The following is a 10,594-nucleotide window of genomic DNA, read 5'->3' on the forward strand; positions in this document are numbered from 1 at the left end:
ACATTAAGTACCAACAAAAAATCACATTATTATTGTTCATTACTTTCTTCTAAGTACAAAAAAAAACTTGAAGTGGTCAAAACTGAAATACTGGCCACACCTCGTGTTGTACCTTACTTCTTGTATTCGATAAAAAATAGTATGTACTGTGTTTTCAAATTATTCTGAAACAAATGGTACTTGTAATGCGACAATTGTTCTTTTTTTCATTCAATGAAAAATAGGAAAGACTAATCTTTATCAAATTCTTTCATCTTACTAAGTACACATGTAGGGGAAAAGGGGGCTCATGTGAACACGTGGCACGTGTGAACATGGTACGTTTTACTAAGATCGCTTCAAGCAAGAATCTGGAAAAATTCTCAAATAAGGACAGTACCAGTTGTATATCTTGGACAAACATTTAGAGCCAATGAGTCATTTTATGTTTCTGTGTTGGCAGTTTCTTTGTTTTCGCAGGTGTTTGGAGAAAAAAAAAAATCACTGTCTTCCTCACGTGATAACATTTTTAAAGCTAACTGCTAATCTAAATCTAACTATTACGAACCATTGTCTGAACATTCAAGTAAATTTATGACAACGTTCAAATTTTTTTTATTAAATTAAAAATTCTTTATTTTTGCGAATTAGCTCTAAAGTAGACGATGAGGTACTTGTGAACACAACATCTAGGGGCACAAGTGAACGGCTCCCATAGCAGCTCTCCTTAATATTATTATTAGTGTAGAACATTGTAAGTGTTGAAAATTGTGTAAATATTTATAGTTATTATTTTCCTATACTTTGTAAATATATTGTCAATTGTTATTCATATTAATAAACATAAATAAATAAATATTTAATATTTTTATTTTTTAAAGATTTGTTACTAAATATTTGATCAATAATTTACTGTTGGATAACACTTACAGGAAATAAAAAGACATAAAATATTTTCATTTAATTAAAAACTGAAGTTCAAAATTATTTTAAAATACATTATCAAACCATGTATGAAGCTTAAATGCAAAATATATATAGAATAACCCTTACATAAAAAAATTCTTTGTATTATGTAGTCATACAAGCTTTTGTCTAGTCTACTAAGTGATCAGAATAGGCTACGAGACTTCAGAATTTGACAGTGCGCAGTTATATATTCGGGAAAAATATTTTCTTAGAGAAACAGTAACTGTATTTTGAAATTGACGCAGTATAGGTTACAGACCCTTCAACATATTTTTTATTTGGGTATATTCTTCATATCGAAAAATTAACCTTTAAAACGTGATGCTTCCCCTGCATTTTTTACCCGTGTTCATATGTGAATCAGGCGTGTTCCATCAGGCGTTTTTTTAAAAAATGCCATAAAGTAAAAAAAATATTTTTTTAAAAAATCCCCGAAAAAAAAATCTATGACACAAAGAGTATTTAATCATGGGGACATTTTTGCGTTAAGAAATTGATAATATTTTTTCAAAAGTAAAAGAAATGAAAAAAATTGTTCACATATGCCCCCTTTTCCCCTGCACTGTATTTTTTTCGTTACGAAATGTTCGTTGTATCAAAGACATTTAGTTATTTTGTTGCACATTATGTTTTATACAGCATTTCATTTGTGACATTCGTCTAAAACTATTCACTGTTATAGTTTCGTGATACAATGCTTTTTACCCCCTCTCAATAATTTACTGTAGTCTGTATCCATCTCATTCGATACAAAAACCCAGTACTTGAGATAGTCTCGCGGATTATATAACCAATAAAAAATAGACCAGGAAACGTTTATAGGTATGAATAACGCACAGAAATATATTGTGAGAGTGGGGTGGGGGGGAGGGATAGTTGAACGAAAACGAAAATTGTTTTCTATTCAAAGTGCATTTCATATACACTTTAAACTGTTTGAAACACTTTTGAATGGAACTAATACGTTTAACAATGACAATACAGTAATAACGCGCTGATTTGATATATTTGGCATTGTTACATTCCTTTTATGAAAAGACTAGCTGTACACGACGCGCGTTGCTACGCCAACAAAAAAATACATCATTATACTGATTTTCATGACAATCGGTTGAACGGGGCAGAAGTTGCTACTCTGCAGTGCCACCTGGTGGCGAGTGGCTTCAATGAGCATATTATACACCTTCTCCGTGGAAAAATACATATATATAGCAATTTTCATAATAATCGGTCCATGCATCAAGTGAAGCCGTGACTATACTCAAATTTTGTACTCACGCAGTTTGCAAGATCAATCAATCGCTAAAAATATCAAATAGAAAAAGTTTTAAATCCCCCCGTTGCATGAAAAGCCATAAAACAATAAAGAAAGAATTTATTTGTTCAAACTCAAGAAAAATGGCAACAGCTAACTTCTTATCAATGAGATCTTTCACGCGAATTAATTTCTGCAGCCGATAATTTTATTCGTATTTATCCAATGGATTGTGACTTAAATTGGAATAAAAAAGGAACTATCGATCGGATTTTTTTCGAACTGGTCTATAAACATTCCCAGTACCAAAAATAACAAACGGTGAAAGTTTCAGCCAAATCTGCCGGGTAGTTTTTGAGTTCATGGATGACATACAGACAAACATTCATTTATATATATATAGAAGAATAGTAAGCAAAACTTGTACTTTTCTAAAACATAGCAATAAAACCACATGTTACTAAACAGTATTTACTTTTGCTATTATCACTAAGAAAACTAACAGCGTGTTTACTCTTATTTAGATATTAACTCTTTAATAATTATCATGATACAGGTTTTGTGATTAAAATAGTTCCGCAAGGTTAATTTGTATGTGATTTCAAACTTACCAAATACATAGCAGATATCAAATTTTAAGAGCGATTGTGTTTCAAGCGTACGTAAATTTGAGAAATAAAATCTGTTTTATTAACGTTCAATCAATAGAAATGCGACGCAAAATGTAAAGGATATATACACCATCTAATTAAAGAGCTAACTAAATACAGAATATTCGAATGAAAACGTATAGTCAAATGATAGGAAAGTACTCTTGCCCTTTTTTTTTGCACATCAACTATTGATGTGCATATTAACAACTTCCATCCTAGAGGACTTACCTGATGTCTAATTCTATTTCGCAGTGAAGGGGAATACTTTCCCTAGACGTTTACAGAAAGTTGCGATCAAAAATAGAGCTAAGTCCCCAAGAGCTTAATCTTATTAACACAGCTCCTGATACTTGGCTGATAGGAAGAAAATCTTGTCATTTTCGCTCTATAGTAGTGTAATATCTTATTGTATTAAGCTTGAAAGCTTATCAAATGGAGCATTTTGCCACGTGCGTGTAATCGAAATATCTAATCATCAAAATGAATGTTGACAGCTTATTCCAAAAATTTTGCGCTTAAGATTAAAGCTACTTACAAGTTGTGACGCATAAATATGTGTTTATACAACATTTTGAGCCTTATTTAAGTTTGTTTAACTTCACTTTAAGTTTATTTTTGAAATTTATCTTCATTTTATGTTGAGTATTATTTTGCGTTAGGATGCAGAACCTATTCTGCGTGGGCAGGAGCCGTGACTGCAAATTTTTCATTTTTCTGCATTTTTGTCATCTATTGTACGTTATCTTTATTGTACAAGCTCGCTTATTTGGTTTCCGCTGAAAAAAAGGTGCGAAAAACAAGGTCTAATTCCAACATTTTCCTATTGTTAGTATTGAATCCACCACAGATTTCTTCAAATATCTCGAAAACTCATTTCTGTAGATACTGCCGTTTACCTGCACACGGTAGAGTTGAAAAAGGACTTTTTCAATAAAAATTGATTTTACAATGATGTTCTTAGAGCATCTAAGAATGTATCTTGCAAACACAAGATATATGTAGTAGTACATTTTATGTTTTTTATCCTTCGAAATAATCATCAGTTTAATAAAAACGCTTGAATAGTGTCAAGTTTTAGAATTATTTTTTAAGCAAGATTATATAAAAGCAAAATTATTGTATGTTAGTTACTGTTGACAATGAAAGAAGGATAAAAAAAAGTGTTATTACGTGTCCCATGGTTATCTTCAGTCGCAAATAAAGTGTTGTAAACTGTGGCAAAACTGAAAAAAAAAAAAAAAAAAGACAGAAAAATCAATTAACCATATTATTACTTTTTACATTTTTTGTAGATAACTTCTTTTTTTCTCCAGTTTTTTTAAATACCTTCAAAATGAAAAGAATAAAGCAACTAGTTTACAAGCGACAGAAATCAGCTTGAAGTTACTCCAAGTCACTGACCTTTGTTTTAATTTTAAGTCATACATACATACCCCAAAATGCTTCCTGCTCCAACCTGTTGCAATCCTTGCAAGTCTGATCAAGAGTGCCCACAGGGGGGGGGGGGGGAGATTGAACAAATAAATAAAACGTATTTAAAAACATGAATGAAATGCATTAACAAATAAATAAAATAAATAAGAGAGCTAGAAAATAAAAAAAATAAACAAGATTGAAAAAAGGTTTTTTTTTTCGGAGGGGAGGATTTGCACCATTGAACTTGGGGGGGGGGGATGGGCACCCCTGAGTCTGGTGCCACTTTAGAATACTTTGAATTAAGGGTCCTTGACGTTTGTTGCGCACCCAAAACAAATGTTCTCATTTCAGCATGAGCTATCGGAACAATCGTTAATTTTTAGAAGACTTTACCTGCGTGTCGTAGTGGTCACTTCCTTTTACCCAGCCAAAATGTTTTGAGTTTCTTTTCTTTTTCTTTTCACTTCGCTTTCTCCCCACACTTCTGTCTCTAAGGTATAAGTTAAGATTTTCATCTTTTTTTCTAGAGATTTACGATTGATGTTCTGTGTTTTGCCTTTGGCGCACTTTCAGTAAAGAAAGTAGTGATGCGAAAATAATACTTACAAATATATTTTGTTGCGTTTATTGAAGCTTGCTTCATCAAAAATTCTTGATTATTAACTCAGTCATTTACTGGTTACACTAGTTAACAAAAATGAACTTTTTGTCTGCATCTTGGTTTTAAATAATCAATTCCTACTAATTTTGTGTCGAGAAGAACGAATATGGTAGTGGATTTTTTTTTTAAATTAGCTCTCGTTTTCAAGATGCATAAAAGCCCACTGGATAAAGATGGTTAGCAACCACACACTGTTCTAAAGGTAATGTTAAGAAGGAAAAAAACCCTGTGCAATAAATGTTATTAAATAGGTCCTGTGCTATTATTTTTTTTTCTGGAAAGCAGTGATTTCTTTTGGATTATTGCTGTAAACGCTTCATTTTCGATTGCTTTTTGTACGTCAAAGAAAAACCAACCTCTTGTAATAGTTCAGCAGCATTTAGTGAGCATTAACTCAGCCCAATGACCCTGATATATGCGTTCCATTGTAAATACATCTTGGTAAACCTTTCTTCATGCTCACTACTCATAACTTCAGTTTTTAAACCAGATATCCTGGAAGAAGTGAACAAAATAGAGTTTCAGAGACACATTGTTCATCAATGCATGGACACCGAACTTCCGCAGGGATTGTTTGACGAACTGTTTCTAGAACTCCTCTTTTGTGCTGCTTATAAATACTTGTAATTTAGCATAAAAGGCTGCCTGAGTGTATTTTTCTCCCCTCGCATTTTTTTTTTACAAAAACAATAATTTGAATAATTACGCCTATTTGAAGTGACGTTAAAAATTCCTTCCTTAACTTTAGCTTCAATATATCTTGGAAATTTCCGTTTAAGGTATTGAAAAATTGTCTTTGTTCACAGCTTTCGCGAAGTCTTTCATTATTCCAGCAGAATCAGCATGGGTGGGAGCAGGAATGAGTGCATCTATCTAGAACTCCAAATTTGGCTGATTTTGGGCATTTATCGTCCCAGAATTTAAATTTCTTGTAGTCTATTTCGATTTTTATGTAGTGAGATTTCCTATCCCAACCTAGTTTCAAAATTTAGAGGACAGTGAGTCATATGGGGGGGGGGGGAAGCTCAGTCTGCCAGGAAAAAAGAGCATTAATGAGAATTCACTATCCTAGTTGGCCCTATAATTCGAAAACTGGAGCTAATCTCAACTTTTCATGGTGATTTTCGTGATTAGCGAGGCAAAATACGAGGAAATAGGTGTTTTTGAGCCGGATGAATTTTTGGTGTTGACTAGTGTTATTCGTTATTGTGTGTAATGATAGCTGGACCTTTGTGTGTGCTAAGGTATCTGGATCAAATATTCAACAGATTAATGTATACTACCTTGTTGGTCTAAAGCACACTGTTAAAAATTTTCCGGAAAATTTACGGTAATTGTTACTGGCATCCATGTTGCCAGTAACTATTACCGTAAAAATTTTACGGTTTCCTCGGTAGGCCACAGCAACCAATTGGAGCTGGGATCGCTTATTTTTCCGGTATAAATTACCGTAAAAATCAGCGATGCGTTAAGTCCGCCATTTTACAGTAACAATTACCAGAAAATCTTCCTGAATTTTTAACAGTGCAATGACGCTGGTATTTTTTAAATATATACATGTTGTGGGAAAATATTTAGTGCTTGATATCAGACACGTCTAATAACTTTTTCGGGTAATGATATAATTGAGATGGCCCCATATATACCTATTTTCTCAACTTTTAAACGTTTAGCTTACCTTCTAAGCACAATAGTGGGTACGAATCTCTAATTCACGCTGCCTAATGATGGAAAATTTACATGGACCGCTTCGTGATTCGTAATCAACTAGGGGCATTCGCCACATGCGCCTGCATTGAGCGACAACTGATTACTTTAGGGGTGTCAGGACATGCCTGGATATCCTCAGACCTGAATTTCCGGCCCCTTAACGTTTAGAGGAGTGAGACACAACGTGATGGTGTCCCCTGGTTGTCTTGTATCCAACGGTACCTGTATTGACTTGGTAGACATTGCCAGTCCGGAAGAAATAGGGTTACAGTCACACACACAGAAAGACGAAATTAATAGTATAGATTAATTTTAGAAACAAACTATTTTCGCCTAAAAAAGGTTTTTTCACCTTTTTTCTTTCGATTTTAAGCATATCTCAGCAATTTTTTTATTTACTAACCAACACACATATAAAGCGGTCTCTAGTAATACCATTTATAAAAATATGTTTTTTTTCCTGCTTGAAATTTGGGTTATTACAAGTCATTTTACAAAAAAAGCTTGCATAAGAAATTTAAAGAATGAAATAATGCTAATTTTCTGCATCACAATCGGTAAATATTTTAGAAAGCTTCGCATGGTACAAATAATTTATTGCAATTTCAAAAAAGGCTGATATAAAAGAAATCAAAATCTTTCTTTATTAAATTCCTTTACCTGAATGAGTACAGAGAAGTGTTCAAAAGATGGAAAATTTTCTTTTATCAATAATCTTTATCGTCAAATCAATCATTTTTCTTCCCCCGGAAGGGCCGACCAAATAGTTCCTGCGTGAGAAAGGGCATTTTTGCAACAACAGAAAAATTGAATAATGCCCTCTGAAGCAAAACTGCTATTTTATTCCACTTTTATTTTAAGGGAAGATTGTTTTAGACAAAAACATTTCTTGCTAGAAATTTCATTCCATGCGAGCGACTGAAGAAAGCCATAAGTAATAAATGTTGTCCTGTTTTAATATTTTATTTCAAAAATCTTAGAAGATAAAACAAACGCAAACTGCTCCCAAGAAAACTATCTTGAAATTTATTTGCTCCTTAAGACAACTAACATTCACTGTGAATTTTTAGCTGAAGTGTCATGCATGTTATCCTCACATGTAATATTTAATGATAAATGAAACGGAAAGCATTTTTATCACTATTTTGTTTTGTTTACGCAATTTCCGTGAAATTTATTTTACAGCTTATTGGAGAACGGGTATATCTCTTGTGAGGTTTATTAATTGCACTATTGAGACATTCTTGTTTATTGTTTGTTCAATGAGACCTTTCCATCTTTGATGAACAAAAGAATATTTTATGGTTTATCTTTTAAAAACTATTTTACATCTGACATCAACTCTGTAATATTTATATATGTTTTATTTTTAATTTGAGTCTGGTTAATTTAAAACGTATTTAGAATGACGTATTTATAGCATATATCATCGCCTCAAATCAACAGTAAGATATCTAATCCCAGAAAACACTGCGATATCTTACTGTTGCTCTGAAGCGACGATGTGTAAGCATTTAAACGCTGTCATATTTCAAAATTTAAATTGTATCCTCTTCGGATTTAAAGAAGTTTCTTAGTTATAAAACTAAAATATTTCATACTCTGAAGCACTAGCTTAAAAAAAGAAATAGTGGGGGGAAATGGCGCAAAGTGAAATAGCGGGGAAAAGTGAAATGGTGAAATAGTTACTCTGCTTTTAGCGCTACCTATCTAGTAATATTTTAACATGTGTACACATGTGGTATACACACATGTAGTATATTCAAGTCAGGAAAAAATACCTCTAAAAATCAAAGAATATGATACTAAAAGCAATTTTCAAAAATTGTTACTCCTTTTGTAATATTTTATTGAAAGCCAAAAATTAATTTTGTAATTATTAAACGATAAAGTGTTTGTTACATTTTTAATATTAATTGAGACCTACTAATATTCAGTGTAGTGTTTATTTGTTTAATATTAAGCTTATTTGAATTTTAAATGCTTTCTACAGTTATTAAAGTGTTTGCGGGGCAAAGTGACATAGTTAATTTCATTTACAAATTCAATCTTTTATCAAATCACATACGCGCTCTTTTATTAATTATTTCATCTTCATTCCTTTATTTAAAATTACCCCAATATATTTATTTATTCGTTTCTTGTTTCAGTTCCTTTTTATTTATTCATTTCTTCTCTTATTTAATCGTTTATTCGATCAAAAATATATTTAATTATGGAATTTAAAATATTTCACAACAAAAACGTTTTATTTCTCACTTTGCTTGGTGAAAAAAATAAGGGAAATATTTTCTCCTTTTTATGGAATTACAAATTTATTGCCAAAAAGAAAAAATAATGTTTCAAAGCAATTTTTTTTAAATTTCTTTCTTTATGTGCCGTAATTTTCAGAAGAAATTTCCAAGTCTTTCCTTTTGAATGAAGTAAGTTATCTTAATTATTCACTTTTCCCCACATTCCCCTACTAATAAGGGCAAGTATATCAAATGTCAAGAAACCGTATTTTTACTCATCTTAATCTCAGCAATGCAAAAACTACTTATAAAGAAAGGTAATATTATGAGTGGCTGTAGGCGAGAAAGTACGAGAGGAAATGCCATTTTGCAATTTCAATTTTATGTATGTAATTGTAGTTAAATCAGTGTCGTTTTAGTTACTTTGCATTAATAGAGATGCTTCAGCTGTATGAAAAATATCATTATTCATTCAAAACTCCAATGAATGGAGTGCTTTTTCACGTCAATTTGACGCGTATATTTTCATCAAAACGTAGGATTGTTTGTTATGATTTCAATTCATGTCAATGAAAAATCGTTGGAATTTTTACTTTCAGTTTGTAAACAAATATTTTGTTATTTAGGAGGCGTTACAAATGTATTGCCATTATAAATAACAAATTACGTGTTAGCTCACTTTAACACTGCAGTTGATGTTTTTTTTTTTGGTTAGATAAAAAAACAACAGGGAACATAATTTAATTAGTTACAATAAGACTATCAAATATAAAGAGCTTTTTTAATTTAAAGCTCATTTTTACGACATAGCAATGAAGTGAAGCTGCAGAAATCGATATGCTAAGGACTCTACTTGGGCAATTCTTTAACATAGACCACCCCAATCTTTTATATTTTTCCCTTTTTCACGAGTGGGGCGATTTTGCATTTTTTAGATATTTAAGATATGTATTTTTGTTAAAGTGCAAAAGTTCAAAGAGTGATTTGTTTTTCTAGTTTTACTCGATTTTGGTTCATGAATATATTGATTATTTAATAATTCATTATATTTACAACCAACAACCAAAACAAATATACTAAAAGTGCTAAAATATTCAGTAAGTTTTAAAATGTTTATCAACTAATTTTTAAATAAGTTTTGGTTAAATGTATGAAATAAAACAACCATAGTTTGAAAAATTAAATTCCAAAAAATCAAGCATCTAGAACATTATAAATTATGCACTTGGTGTCTTTTTTTCCTTAGTCTATCTTTAACACTCACATGTTTGTAACGTTTCCACTGGGTGATAAGGACACTTTAACGTATTTCAACTTACAAAATATAAAATATTTATATTATATATTATAATCAAGATATTTTATTTATTATAAGCAAAAGAAAACAAAATTGTAGATATATTTTTAAAAATAACTCATTGTAAGTAAAGATGGTAATGACGGGCTTTTTAAAGTTATTTATTTACTTTGACAATGCGTACACATAATCAAGAATTTAAGAATTTTCTCCACACATTCTAATTTTACTAACACATTTATGATGATTGTTACTAAATCTAAAAGTTATTTAAACTACCATTTGAACGTAGTGGCAATCGAAAGCCTGTAAATCTGCTGGATGGTATTGCAGCAAAATGCTGGGGAGAAGTTACAAACTTGCAAGAAACATATTAATGTATGCAACCAAGCAAGAAATTTGTCTAATTCAAGCATTATA

This window comes from Uloborus diversus, chromosome 10, assembly GCF_026930045.1.
Source record: "Uloborus diversus isolate 005 chromosome 10, Udiv.v.3.1, whole genome shotgun sequence".
NCBI lineage: Eukaryota > Metazoa > Arthropoda > Arachnida > Araneae > Uloboridae > Uloborus > Uloborus diversus.